This window comes from Hibiscus syriacus, unplaced genomic scaffold (genome assembly GCF_006381635.1).
Source record: "Hibiscus syriacus cultivar Baekdansim isolate YM2019G1 unplaced genomic scaffold, ASM638163v2 tig00110330_pilon, whole genome shotgun sequence".
NCBI lineage: Eukaryota > Viridiplantae > Streptophyta > Magnoliopsida > Malvales > Malvaceae > Hibiscus > Hibiscus syriacus.
Genome location: NW_024062686.1, coordinates 1,299,080 through 1,314,127, shown reverse-complemented (window position 1 = coordinate 1,314,127; position 15,048 = coordinate 1,299,080). Strand labels below are relative to the sequence as shown.

The 15,048-nt window shown below is 33.8% G+C and overlaps 1 pseudogene; it reads left to right on the top strand.

Annotated features, from left to right (window-relative positions):
- The first annotated feature begins 1,829 nt into the window (after positions 1 to 1,829).
- LOC120119003 lies at positions 1,830 to 5,491 on the top strand (annotated as a pseudogene).
- Positions 5,492 to 15,048: the final 9,557 nt, after the last annotated feature.

The window sequence follows — 15,048 nt, the reverse complement described above, 5'->3', positions numbered from 1 at the left end:
CTTGGCGACCTACAAGGTCGCTGGGAGTGCATGGCGACCTTGTAGGTCGCTGGGAGTGCTTGGCGACCTTGTAGGGGTGTTGGGGAATGCATGGCGACCTGTTGGGGACGTGCTTGTGCCATGCAAACGTCCATTATCTCTCCCGGGAATCCATGGCGACGGTAGGTCGCCCGGAAGGCATGGCGACCTACGGCCACTGTTGATTTTGCCCTATTTCAGCAAATAATATAGTGAGTGCATTAGATCGTGATTTATTTATTTTGAGTGCATTATATCGTGAGTTTAGCCGTGTTATGAGGCTCAATTTTGGCCAATCTGATTGTGTGGACGTTGCAGTGGTGTCCGGCTGTTGCTGTAGGGGTTGCCTTTGTGTATTGTACATTTGTTATTTATTTCCCATGGTCGGTTGTAAGATTCTGTTATTGTTGACGATTCGTATTTTCGACATTGTTCACTCCAAAACGTACTTTTTTTCCTCTATATAGGTTTAAGGAGATTTTTAACGAGGCATTTGATTGTGACATACTTTGTATACTTCGACCCTTAATACAAAATACTCCATTTTCAAAAAAAGAAGAAGAGTTTTCCTTAAGATCCCGAAATAAATGTTACTTTGAGTTGTTTTAGAGAAAGGGAAATAAAAGCAGAAGAGATAACATGTGAGAATAAAAAATAGAACAATAAATGTGGCAATAAAAGGGTCAACCTCCGCACCCACATGCCACAAATGGTCTACGTAGACTGCCTCTTCCACCCAATAATTGCCCAATGAAAGGGTCAATGCTTCTACTCGTACGAATCAAATCATTGTGTTTAAAAACAAAATTAATAATAAGTTCCATTAAATTTTAATTCGAATCAATACAATTATGTTTGTAATTAGAGTTATTATGTTAAAACCTCTATACTCCTTTGATTGCTAGTTTTTTTATTAAGTTAATGCAATTATAAAGTAATATATATTCTAAATATTTTCAATCATTTGATAATAAACGTTCAATCATCTTATGCAGTCGTTGGTGTTCGAACCCGTAACCTTTAAAAACAACAACGATTCATTTAACCACTAAAGTAAATTTATTCGTAATGATTATTAGTTATTATAGGTCTTGTGTTGGTGTGAAACAAATCGACTCTAATTGTAGAGCATATGATATACAACTACTCAACCACATCCATTACCATAGTAATAAATGGATGACCAAACACTTTCTTTTCTCCTCCAAATTTTGTGACCTTTATACAATCCCATCATCTATCCCTTTCATTTTCTCAAGTTTTGGTCACCAATTTTTTTTAGTATTTATTAAAAAAAATTGCAAAAAAGAGGGAATCTCATTTGTTCAAGCTTGGAGCCGAGTCTTTTTACCCATTCTCCCACTATTTTACTTCCCAAGTAACTCAACTCTATTTGGTAACTAAAATAGTACAATTAATGTTTTATGTTACTATTTCGAGTCAAATAATTGGAATAATTTCAACGAGTTAGCTTCCTTGGATTTGGTAGGTGGTTGGTCCCTTACATTCTTCTTATGGTTTAACTTCGACAAACTAACATTTAAATTTTTAAACTTTCGCTTCGATTGTAAATCATACTAAAGATGTTAAGATTAAATTCCCAGATCATTGTATCAACTAAATCTTTTTATTAGTTTAACTATTAATTTCGACATATAAAATAAAAATAATAATATTAAAGAATGCAAAAGATAAATTAAAAAATACAATAATCGATTTGAATTAATCGATCAATAAATTAGATATATTAATTAAAAAAAAACCGAACCGCACTTGTTCTATAGCCTTAGCTGGCTCACTCTTTCTTCACTTTCATTTCAACTACTTTCCCTTCCAGGGAGAGAAAAGAAAAGAAAAGAAAAGAAAAAAAAAATGAGAAAAATGAGGTTGCTCCTCCTCTTCTTTCTTCTCCTCCACATTTCACACTGCTTCGCCGCAAGAGCCGTCTCGGAGCTCCGCGCCCTCATCGCCGTTAAATCCTCCATAACCGACGACCCTCAATCTTACCTCTCCAACTGGAATGCGACTACCCCGCTCTGCTCGTTCACAGGAGTCACGTGCGACCGCACCCGTCGTCACGTGACATCCATCGACCTGACCAACTTCACCCTGTCCGGATCTATTTCTCCCTCCCTTTCCCACCTCCGTTTCCTCAAAAACCTCTCCGTAGCCGCTAACCTGCTCTCCGGTCCAATCCCGACGGAGCTCGCCTCCCTCTCAAATCTCCGTTATCTCAACCTTTCCAACAATGTTTTCAACGGTTCCTTTCCTACCCAACTTTCCCATCTGAAAGCCCTCCAAGTACTTGATTTATACAACAATAACATCACGGGGGAGTTACCGGTTTCCGTCACGGAGCTTCCTAATCTGCGACACTTGCATTTGGGAGGGAACTATTTCAGCGGTCAGATCCCGTCAAGTTACGGCCGTTGGGAGCATCTAGAATATTTAGCCGTTTCGGGTAACGAACTCAGTGGTAAAATACCGCCTGAAATCGGTAGCTTAAGCAGCTTGCAGCAGTTGTACATTGGTTACTTCAATACTTTTGAAGGTGGTTTGCCACCGGAGATCGGGAACTTGTCGAAACTCGTTCGTTTCGACGCCGCTAACTGCATGTTATCCGGCGAAATACCACCGGAGGTTGGAAAGTTGCAGAAGCTCGATACGTTGTTTCTCCAGGTCAATACACTGTCTGGATCCTTAACTCCCGAGCTGGGAACCTTAAAAAGCTTGAAATCCATGGATTTATCCAACAATATGTTTACCGGTGAGATTCCCGAGAGTTTCGCTGAGCTTAAAAACTTGACTCTGCTCAACCTCTTCAGAAACAAGCTTCACGGACAGATTCCTGAGTTTATTGGCGAGTTGCCCGAGCTGGAGGTATTACAGTTATGGGAAAATAACTTCACGGGGAGCATTCCCCAGAAGCTGGGTAGCAACAAAAAGCTTCAGGTCCTAGATCTTTCCTCGAATAAGTTAACGGGGACTTTACCGCCAGATATGTGTTCCGGCAACACATTGCAAACGTTGATTACTTTGGGAAATTTCTTGTTTGGTCCAATTCCAGAGTCTTTGGGGAAATGTAAGTCCCTCAGTCGGATTCGTATGGGTGAAAATTATCTCAACGGATCCATTCCCAAAGGCCTTCTCGGTTTGCCTCAGCTTACACAAGTTGAACTGCAGGATAACTATTTAACTGGGGAGTTCCCAGTTACTGATTCTTACGTTTCTGTGAATCTGGGGCAAATTAGTTTATCGAACAATCTACTTCCGGGAAAGCTGCAACAACTTTCAAAGATTGATTTTAGTCGGAACAAGTTTTCAGGGTCGATGCCTCTTGGGATTTGCAAATGCAAGCTGCTAACTTTTGTTGATTTTAGTCGAAATGAGCTTTCGGGTGAAATTCCCACTGAGATCATAGGTATGAGGATATTAAACTACCTGAATCTCTCGAGAAATCATCTCATGGGTAATATTCCTTCATCAATATCCACTATGCAAAGTTTAACATCAGTTGATTTCTCATATAACAATCTTTCTGGTTTGGTTCCGGGCAGTGGTCAGTTTAGTTACTTCAACTACACCTCATTTTTGGGGAACCCTGAACTTTGTGGTCCTTATTTGGGGCCTTGTAAAGAGGGGGTTGCTAATGGAACCCATGAAACTCATGTTAAAGGAAGACTCTCTGCTTCTTGAAGCTTGCTCGTTAGCTTGCTTGTTTTCTCCATCTGTTTGCAGTCGCAGCCATAATCAAAGCAAGATCGTTGAAAAAAGCAAGCGATTCCCGGGCTTGGAAGTTAACTGCTTCCAGCGCTTGGATTTCACTTGTGATGTCTTGGTTGTTTGCAGGAGGATAACATAATTGGAAAAGGAGGTGCTGGATTGTACAAGGGGTCTATGCCTAGTGGTGATCAGGTCGCGGTTAAAAGGTTGCCGGCAATGAGCCGGGGTTCTTCTCATGATCATGGATTCAACGCTGAGATACAGACACTGGGCAGGATTAGGCACAGGCACATCGTGAGACTCTTGGGTTTTTGCTCAAATCATGAAACAAATCTTTTGGTCTACGAGTATATGCCTAATGGAGTTTAGGAGAGGTTCTTCATGGCAAGAAAGGGGGTCATTTACACTGGGATACGAGATATAAGATCGCCGTTGAGGCTGCCAAGGGACTATGCTATCTTCATCATGATTGTTCTCCTTTGATTGTCCACCGAGACGTGAAATCAAACAACATCCTCCTCGATTCAGATTTTGAAGCCCATGTCGCTGATTTTGGCCTTGCCAAATTTCTGCAAGATTCCGGCACATCTGAATGCATGTCCGCCATAGCTGGTTCGTACGGATACATTGCTCCAGGTATATACTTAACCTCTAATTCAATGTGTATTTTATTTTATACTATTCTTTAGGGGGGAAAGTTCAAACAACTCGATACTTATTTTGACTCTTTTTATCATTCAAGTTTGGATCATGCGTTAAGACCTACCAATAATTTCGTATGTACTTTCGATTGACTCTGGGTTTTACATGTTTTATGCTCCCAAATCGTGTTAAAGGAAGTTTATTTTTTCTTCATTGCAATCAATATTGCAGCTTTCAAAGAACATCAATCTAGTTAAGTTTGACCAGCCAAACTTCCTGCCAAGAAGCTAAAATTTGGTAGTTCTAACTGCATGTTTCAAATGATGTAATAGTAATTTGACTTGGAATTTCATTTCATCCCCCTGTTTCTTCTTTTCCAGAATATGCCTACACGCTGAAGGTGGACGAGAAGAGTGATGTTTATAGTTTTGGTGTAGTCCTCTTAGAACTTGTTTGCGGTAGAAAACCCGTGGGTGAATTCGGTGATGGTGTGGACATTGTTCAATGGGTTCGAAAAATGACGGATTCGAAGAAGGAAGGGGTTCTCAAAATCCTTGATCCAAGACTCTCTTCAGTTCCTCTCCACGAAGTGATGCACGTATTCTACGTTGCGATGCTCTGCGTCGAAGAACAGGCCGTAGAGAGACCGACAATGAGGGAAGTGGTTCAAATCCTAATGGAACTCCCGAATTCACCCTCCACGAAGCAGCAGGGAGATACGGTCGTCTCCGAGTCCTCACCATCTCCCGGCACCGGTCTAGATTCTTCTAGTGCAACGACTGCAACAATTACAAGGGATCCAAAAGACCAACAACAGCATCCAGCACCTAAATCACCACCACCAGATTTTCTTAGCATTTAAGATGTTTAATGTTTCGAGTGAGTTGGTTTATGTTCTAGTTTACTATTCTATGTTTTCTTTACGAGGGGTATGCTTAAACGTTTGAAGTTTTTCTGTTTTTTTGGATCTTTCTTGTACAGTAGGATTGGTGGGGGTGGGGGTAATTTGTTATAAAAAGCTTGTCTTCGTCATGCTGTAGTACTGGCTACGAATGAAATGCCGCTGCTTTTTCCTTGTGTTTTTGGAACAGCTGTTTTAACTGTTAAAGCTCTATAAAAAAGGGAAAAAAGAAACCCTCTAGTTTTAGGGTAGAGGAAACTAGTTGCCGATGTATTTGGACCACATATGAGGGCTATTCCCACATGACACATGCCATGCAACTTCAAATCACTTGCAAATGCAAATACAATATATATTCAGTTTGTAACTTTGTTAGCTAGATTGTCGTTTCGATTGTTTGTTAATTTTAAATATCCTAATTTAAATAATCTCAAATCTAAGTCAACTTGATTATATGAAATCTTAAATTTAAGACTTAATTACAAAAACGCTCAAACTATACTCATTTTTAAGTGTTTAAAGTTTTTTGTTGTTGGTCAATATAGGTATTTAGCATTTTCGACGATACCACTGTAAGTGTCTAATTTATGATATAATCATAATTTCCAATTCACTTCGAATAAGTCTCTAAATTTCCTTAATTACAACAATTGATTCTTCAAAATCTAATTTAAACTGCTACTTAATTTAATTAAAATTTAAAGAATTTTCTAAGTTCAAATTTGGATTGTGACAATCAAATTTCATGGATCGTTAGTTATTGGGTATTGAAGTTACTTGATATATGTTTAAGGTATTCTTGATTTTTTTATTAAGTTAAAATAGTATTTGTTCTAAATACTCTCAATTATTTGATAATAAACATCCCATCGTCATGCTACAGTCGTTAGTGTTAGAATCCGTGACCTTTAGGAACAACAAGGAATTCTTTATTCCATTTGATTAAAGTATTCTTGAATTGAAACCCTTTCAATGTGGAAAAACATTGCAAATGATATATTATAAAGTTTAAATAAATATAACGTAAAACATATTTCATTTTCGAATCAATCAAGAAGCGCCTTTATTTTTCTTTGGGCTTTCACCATTCATTTTCTTTTTCAATAAAGTTTTGTTGAGTTTAAAAAACAAAAGTTGTCTTTTGTTTTATTTTTCCCCTTCAGTTGTTTAATCCTTGTAAGCAATGTCAATCTATTGGATATACGAATGTTCGTTTGGTATCTGAATTTAATTATTTTTTCATATTAATCCTTGAATTTAAATTGTTAACTCTAGTATAATAATAGTATTTTTTGGTTGTCATTTCAGTTCTCAAAGGATTTGCATTGACTAATCTGGACCGACCCGAGTCGCACACCTGGTTTTGTTGGGTGAATCTCATAGCGATAATGTTCTGCATACACAAGGATTTAAACTCGAAACGTCATTAAACTGCTTACTATTTGAAACTACCCTTTGTTAGTATAATAATATTCACTTGTATCGCTTTAAGCTTCAACAATGTGATGTAAAAAAACCCAAAGGGATCACCCTCTTTTGTGCAACACTTGAGACCCACACAATGACTTGAAGGACTTCAAATTGTGATGGTAGGGTACCATGAGATTAACAATATAGCCCCATTTGCCCCATTCAAAGTTGGCTAACATTTATTTACACTTTCACCATTTGCGCCGAAGTTGGTGGGTTTGCCTACGATCTATAACTACTAATAACGAAAACAATTCTAATTGTTTATTTTTTCTGATTAATCTGAGGAAAGTACAAGATATTATTTGTTTAAATATAACTCTCAATCTTTTGACACTAAACGTTCACACACCCGATATCTAATTATTTTACACAAATAAGACCAAAATTATAAAGATATATATAAAAAATCATCGGTGATATTGATTCATTTTTAGATGTGATCGTATGAAGAAAGAAATGAAGCTCTCGTGGAGCATTTTACCAAATGATCAACCAGACCGTTTCCTTTCATACATGTGCTTTTGCGTGGTTTGTCAATTTTAAGATTCAAATTTATCATATTTGCTTTGATGTTACATAAATGTGAGCATATGGTCCCGTCTCTATTAGGGTTCAAATTTATCATTCTTGATAGATTATCTAATTAATTGCCTCTTCCATATACTTTCCCCAAAAGTAAATTAAAGGATAAAAATTAGGTCCTATATTGTACTGGGACTTATCTATTTAAGGATTTTATATTGTCTTGGTTTATGTAAGCAGCGTGATATCACTTAAGCAAGTCTCGAGTTCGAGTCTTTGTGTATACAAAAAATCTCTATTTGGAGACTCACCCACCAAAATCAAATGTGTGACCCGGGTCTGTCTAGATTAATTAAGGCAAAGCCTTAAGAACGTGAAGGAAAAAAAAGGATCTTATACTGTCGGCTCGGGTTGAATTAGGGAATTTAGCACATTGAAGGTAGGGTTAATAACTAAATAATTGGCAACTTATTAATAAGTGGAAATCAATGTTCAAAACCTAATCCCACCTACCCATTGTCACTGAAGACATTGTTTCACCTTCTAATTTTCTTTAAAACAATTTAATTATATATGTATAAACATTTTATTAATGAGTATATGAGATTAGGGATGGCAACTCAACCCGAACCCGACCGGTTCCGACTCGACCCGATCCGATCGGGTTGGATTTTTTTTTTTTAAAAAAAAAAAATCGGATTCGGATCGGGTTTAGAGTGAAAAAAACTGACCCGACCCGACCCGAAATATATATATAATTTTACCTATATATTTAGAGATAATTACAATATTAACCCTCTATATATAATTTTTTTCAATTAAGTCACTGTTTTTATTGAATAAAAACATTTTTTTTATTTCGGGTCGGGTTTCTAAGTCATATAGTCGGGTCAGGTTGGGTGAAACCTTATTTCTTCGAGTCGGGTCACGGTTGGAGGACCCTTTCTTCTCGGGTCGGGTCGGGTGACCCAAAAACCCGACCCGACCCGACCTATTGCCATCCCTATCTGAGATGAACAACAATATTTAAAAAAATTATTTCTTAATTGTACTGTCTTTACTCTAATCTAAAGTTAGAATAAAAGAAAAATGAAGGTTGAATGAATAATAGAAACCTTAAAAAAAGAAGCAAATTGAATGGGGAAAATGTATTTATTATTATTGTCCAATGATTAATGTTGATCTGACAAATATATATATATATATATATATATATATAGCTGAGGAATTTAAATAATAATAAAAAACAAACACAAAGGGACAAAATATTAGGAATGGGGGGAAGGGAATTAAGGTAAATGTGATAAGGTCGAATTTGGAATGCATGTGTTTCAGGATTCTTGTGAACGTGACTTCATTTTGATCCTGTCTAACAAATTGAATTTCAATTCAGTTATTTCACACGATTACTTTTTAAAAGAAAAAAAAGATATTATAATAAATTACATACAATACAAATATTAAAAAAATATTATAATAAATACATAATTATTAAAAAATAATATAAAATAAAGATGTAATATAAGAAAAAAGTATCGACGGCCACAATAATAGACTATAGGAATGGAAAAAGAGATGCAGCTTTAGAGTTTTTTTTTTAGAACTTTCAAACGACAGAAAAAGTTAGGGTTAACAAGAGTCTTAATTCATCTTAAAATAATAAAATTATATTAATTTACTTATCATAAACGTTAAAATTTTATAGAAATACTTGAACGTCCGTATGCATAATTTCTACAACCAAAAAAAAGTGACCATCTTTTCAAAAGAAGAATGCATGAATCCGACATGGGGATGTGGTGGGCACCCAACCAAGCAGGACTGGTGTTTTGTTTTTCTTCTTGCTTAGCAAATCTACCTATCTTTTTAGTACAAAACTATATAAAAAAAAATCTAGAAGCCTGTCTTTATTTTCTTACACTGGAATCCACTGCCTCCCTCTACAATGATAGGTTTCGGATGTAAGCACGAGAAGAAAATGAATTATGAATCTGTTGTGATATTTTAAAACAAATTGATGTAACATGAAAGTTGCTGATAAATCCACGACTTGATGTCCCCATCGTCCTTTATTTGTCTCCCATTATCTCTTTTGGCAACGGTGACCACCCAACAGGTTAAAAATGAATTTGGACACCATCATTCCCCACTAATCTCCCATTCTTCAACTATTTGGATCCAATGTTTATATCCATTTGCCCTATCCCTCCCAATAATTAAGATGTTTCGCATTCGATTATTCTCACATTCTAAGACGTCTAACCCGTCAATTTGCTACGGTGATAAAAAGAAATATCGTTCTTCTCAAAGGTTGAGTTTGAGCAATTGTATATGCAGAGTATATATGTGTTATCAATCGGTTAAGAAATTATAAATAAATATTATATTATAGTCATTCATACTATTAAAAAAATCATGTGTGTATGTTAAAAAAAATATTTATGGATTCGCAATTTACGGAAGAGAGAATATAGGTAAGTGGGTTAATTAGCATGCACATGTGTGTGGAACCCCCACCTCACCTGCTTTAAATTCTGAGAATGAAGTTAGGATTGTCTCTACTTCTCAGCTCCATTTATGAATTCACATTCTTACTTCCAACTTTTAAATTTTCAACATATCGTACAATAAATTATGTACCAATTCAAACTTAAATAAAAAATAAATTTTAATTTATGTTAACTTTAGTTTGATTCGTTTTAGTAATTCATAAATATGAGTTTAAAAATTACTCAAGTTACCCTTTAAGATTCGATCATCGGGTAAGTAAAGATGATAAAATAAATCTTCAATCACAAACGTTAATAGGTCTTTTATTAATTCGATATTGAATTATAGGGTAAAATATTCAAATTATCCTCCAACTGTAGGGCGTTATTTTGTTGAGTCTCCTAATAAATAAAAATTTCAAAAAGTCCCAATATTATAGGGCATTACTTTATTGAGTCACTCGACTATTAAAAGTTACAAAACGATCACTCGATTATTCATATATTCCAAGCACCTCTTTTTCCATTAAAATATTTATGGTGGTCTGAGTTAGACGTTAACTTGCTGATTAAGATATGATAAAATTTGATCACAAAATCCCAAACGAACTCAAACGACCACCTATATTTTGACAAAAAAATACGAGTTTAGAACAAATAAATAGTTGAGTAACTATTTTATAACTTTTAATAGTTGATTAACTCAACTAGGGGACGAATTAAAGAATTTTGATCTAATAGTATTTTGGTTAATGCAAAACTAAGTATTTAAATTAAGAAATGTAAGAATTTATTAGATATTTAATCAAGTAGGGGACGAATTAAAGAATGTCAATCTAATACCAACAATTGGTTGGTCTAGCAGAACGAGACACTATATCCCTTAAGCAAGACTAGGGGTTCGAATCTTGACGAATACGAATGGAGCAAATTGGGTTGGGAGGGTCACCCTCTGCAGTACTTGATCCGAATTAGTAGACTAATAGATTGGAAACCAATGGTTATACAAAAAATGATAATTCAATGATCTCAATTTTTTGTCTAATAACAATTTAGGTCATTATAAATTTAATTATTAAACAAATTAGACATTATTTTATGAATTATAAATTTATATACCTAGTAAGTCATTGTACTTTTTCTTCAAAAGTTTAATATTTTGACCTCTATCTATATCTAACATTAGCTCCAACCCTAAATTCAAAAAATTAACATTATACTGTCATAATATTATTTTATATCTTTTAGTACTCGGTAAAATCAATAAAAATATAATATACTTTATCCTATATTATATAGTTGTTATTTCATTAAAGCAACTTTTAGACCCAAGTCCACTTGGGTGGTTAAATTATTTATAGTATTTCAAAGCTGCTCCCTTTCCACTTTTCAGTAGAAATATATGAAAAGTGAAGCAAAGAAAAAACACATTATCTGTTCCTGTATGCTATCTTTCATGGAAAAGACTTGTGGGGTCGAAAGAAATTAGCTTTTTGGCAGGGAAATTTGAAAAAGGTTAATCAATGAAACAAATTATATATTAAAGAAATGCCATGGGCGGTTTCATGGGGACATCAACATTATTGATTCCTCTTCATTACTTCAACGTATTCTTTGCCTCTTTCTATATAATTAGAAGAAGAAGAAAAAGATATCTTATGAACATGAATAATTATATCCCTTAATTTTGAATTTCAGTCAAAGTATAACAAGAATATTAATTAAAATATGATGCAAAATTTAATAAAAATATCAAAAATGATAAAAATTGATTGTACAAATTGAAATATAATTATAACATAAAATCAATGAATCATCAATTTATAAAATGATAAAATGAATCATCAATAAAATAGGTCTAAATGCAAATTGGCATCATGTCATGTGACCTTTTCGTCGTACCTACTGGGAAAGGCGGAGCAATTTCAGGCACACACGTGGTCCTTACTTTGTCTTGCCTAAAGAAATGAAGAAAAAGGGGCTTTTACATTAATCTTGCAAAAACTGTAATCATTTATGTAGATTTCAGATCTTTATCAGCTTTTCAATTAAAAAACATGAGATATTTTCTGGTAAACTCTTAATTTACATGTTGGAACTAAAAAAAAAACTTGTAACTATAGGCCTTTAATTTGGTCTTTATGGGCCAGAAAATGTGCCACGAATTGGGAACATAACCCATTAGTTTGGCTTATTTGTTGTTTAGAACATTAGATCGGTAACAGCATAAGTTGCCAGCCAGTACAATGGCCCAAGTTTATGTGGTGAGTTTGGACTTACCCTACTGACTTCTAGGCTTAGCCTTACAATGTAAAGCAGCAAAGGTGCAAGATTTCACCAAGGTAAATGCAAGGCTGATGAGGTCTGCAATAGCAAGCAAAATGGGCAATCATGGCTGCTGCTGCTGCACTATAATCCATGTAGAGAGGTTGTTGGGTTAAAATTCATAATTATGCGTACATATGTATAATATACAATGTTATTATAAAGTATGATACAAAATCAAGTGATCAATTATGTCATATGTGTTATTGGTATCAAAGTGTAGATATCATAAGTTGTATTTATAATTTGATGAGGGGTAGAATTATAAATACTTGAAAGATTATCCTAATATTCAATCTATATAAAAAGGTAGTGGTCCATAAGAAATATGTTAACTTTTATTACTCTTATCCCGTTAGAGAGTTTTTACAGCAAAAGAAAATATATCTTCTTGGAAGATCACAACCAAAGAAATACTCAAGGAGTGCAACCTATTGATTAATTCAAGTATGATTCTGCATATAATATTTTATTATTGATGATTTGGCATGATAATCTTGATAGATCTTGGGTTCTTGATTTCATATTAATTAGGTTTTGGTTCTAACACAGGCTGCTTACCCAAAATTAACCATTCAAACTCAGTTACATCCCATAACCACTAACCAAGGCATCTACCCAAACCACTACAAATCCATTTCACATTGGCCCAAACCAAAACCAATCTGACCCATTTATGAGAGCCTAATTGGCCCGCCGTTACAGCAACCCAACAGAGCAGGCCTAGTGCTCTAACAGACCCAATTATTCAGTGATAGTGAGAAACCCTAATCAGGGTCCCTTCTGCCGCCACCAGCTGCTACCCAAATGTTTCATGCTAGCTGCACATTTTTAACATTCCAGAAGCGTTCCAGAAACTTCATCTCCACGCCAGCTGTGCCCCTCCAGTTTCTCATCTTCTGCCACGCCAGCATTGGTCGTACGTCCCCAACAAACTGCTCCTGCTGTGAAACTCAAATTTTTATTTATATAAACTCGTTTATCCCGTACAATTTTTATTTTATATATTCACTTCTAATTATAAATTTTAATTAAAATTTAGTTAAAGAAATATTATAAAATCTTATAAAATTTAATTAAAGAAATATTATAAAATCTTATAAAAAAATTAAATTTCACTATTTTTTATAAAATTCAATTAAATAAATATTATAAAGACTTACAAAAAATCAATTTTAAAAGTTATAAAATTAAAACTTGCATATAAATCATGAAATTATATAATTAAAAAATATAAAATATAGTTATATAATTAAGAAAAATATTTTAATAAATGAAACATAATAAAGGAAAGTAAACTTCACCTAAATTTGATAAAAAAATGAAGAAAGTTTTTGTGGCATACCAATTTCTATTAAATACATTTTTTATAAAGTCTAGGTGGATATGTATTCCATGTGTTTGAGGGTTTTTTATCATGCATAATATTTATTTTTTAATATTTTCAAGGAACATAATGTCTTTATAAAATAAAAATTTTATAATTATGCTACTAAATAAAATAAAATTCACATTAAAAATTGTCTCTAAATTCAATGAATTGTTTAACAATAATATTTTCAATTAAATTTTAGTAATTCAATTTCTATTTTTAGTTTATATTTAATTTTTTATATTTTTTATATTTTAAATATTTTATAAATTAAAAAATAAGCCCTTGAACTTAAAAAAAAATCTTAATTAGGTCTTGGAACTCAATCAAAAAACCAATTTAACTTATCTATCACATCAGTACCGTAAAGTATCATATCAGCACCATAATAATTAATAATAAAAATCATTAGTCTTAGTGTCACGTTGAATTTATTTTCAAACTTAGAGGGTCACATTGATTGTAAAAATAATTCGAGGGGCACAATAATTTTTTTAAAAAAGTACGACGCCTCTGGTATGGTTTTGCCTTCTTTTATCTATGTAGGCTTGGAAATCTTCTTCTAGAAGCATTTAATTTGGCCATCGTTGTATTTTACGCAGGAGAGCCTCACATTCCCTTAATTTTTTTTATTTTATATTTTAGAAAATAAAAATGATTTAATCTCTTAATTTTTTTTTATATCATCCATATTTAGTTAAAAAATAAAATAAAATTCTGTATATCCTTAACAGTAAATCATGCTATTATTTAGTTAAAACAACAAATAGCCAATGTCATGAACTTTTTTATTATATATTAACTATCAAATCGACAAATCAATTAATTCAATCAAATATGAGAATCCAACCCGTTCATGAAAAGTTAAAGGCTTAATATCAAAATAAGTGACCAAATTATTATACCCATTTTCTCAAATAGGTGCATAAACTAATTTTCATCTTATCCATGTGTCTAACATTACAAACGTTGTCCATTTAAATGTCTGGGCCGATAACGGTGTTAATTTCTCCATTAAATGACACATGCCATAATCTGATAATTTTAAAATTTTATTTAAAATAAAAAATTAAAATTAAATATTAAAAAAACAAATTTTGAAATAAACCAAAAACTTTGAAAACCTTCATTTCAACATTTAAACCTACCGGCAACCACCTTTTGCAATTGACGAACCTCCACCCAACCTCCCCTCCCCTGACGACCAAAACCCCCATGAAACTGTGATCGATCAACGACCTATTAATGTTGAATCAACGTTTTAAATTGCCCGAACCCTAGGAATAAAATCGTGATTCCACACGATTCCGATCGTCAATCGACAGAAAATACGACGCTGCATGAGTAGGAGAATGGTATGGACTACGTCGGTGACGATGGTCGTGGCCGGAAAGGACGGCGGCTATGGATTAAGGTTATGATTTAGGATTTTGGGGTTGTTTTATAATATAAGAAAAATTAGTTTTTATTTATTTATAAATATCATAATATTTTTATTGTTTTATTTAAAAAAAAAATTCAAAATCACCGGATTATGACACATGTCACTTAACGGAGGAAATTAACGTTGTTGACGGCACGTA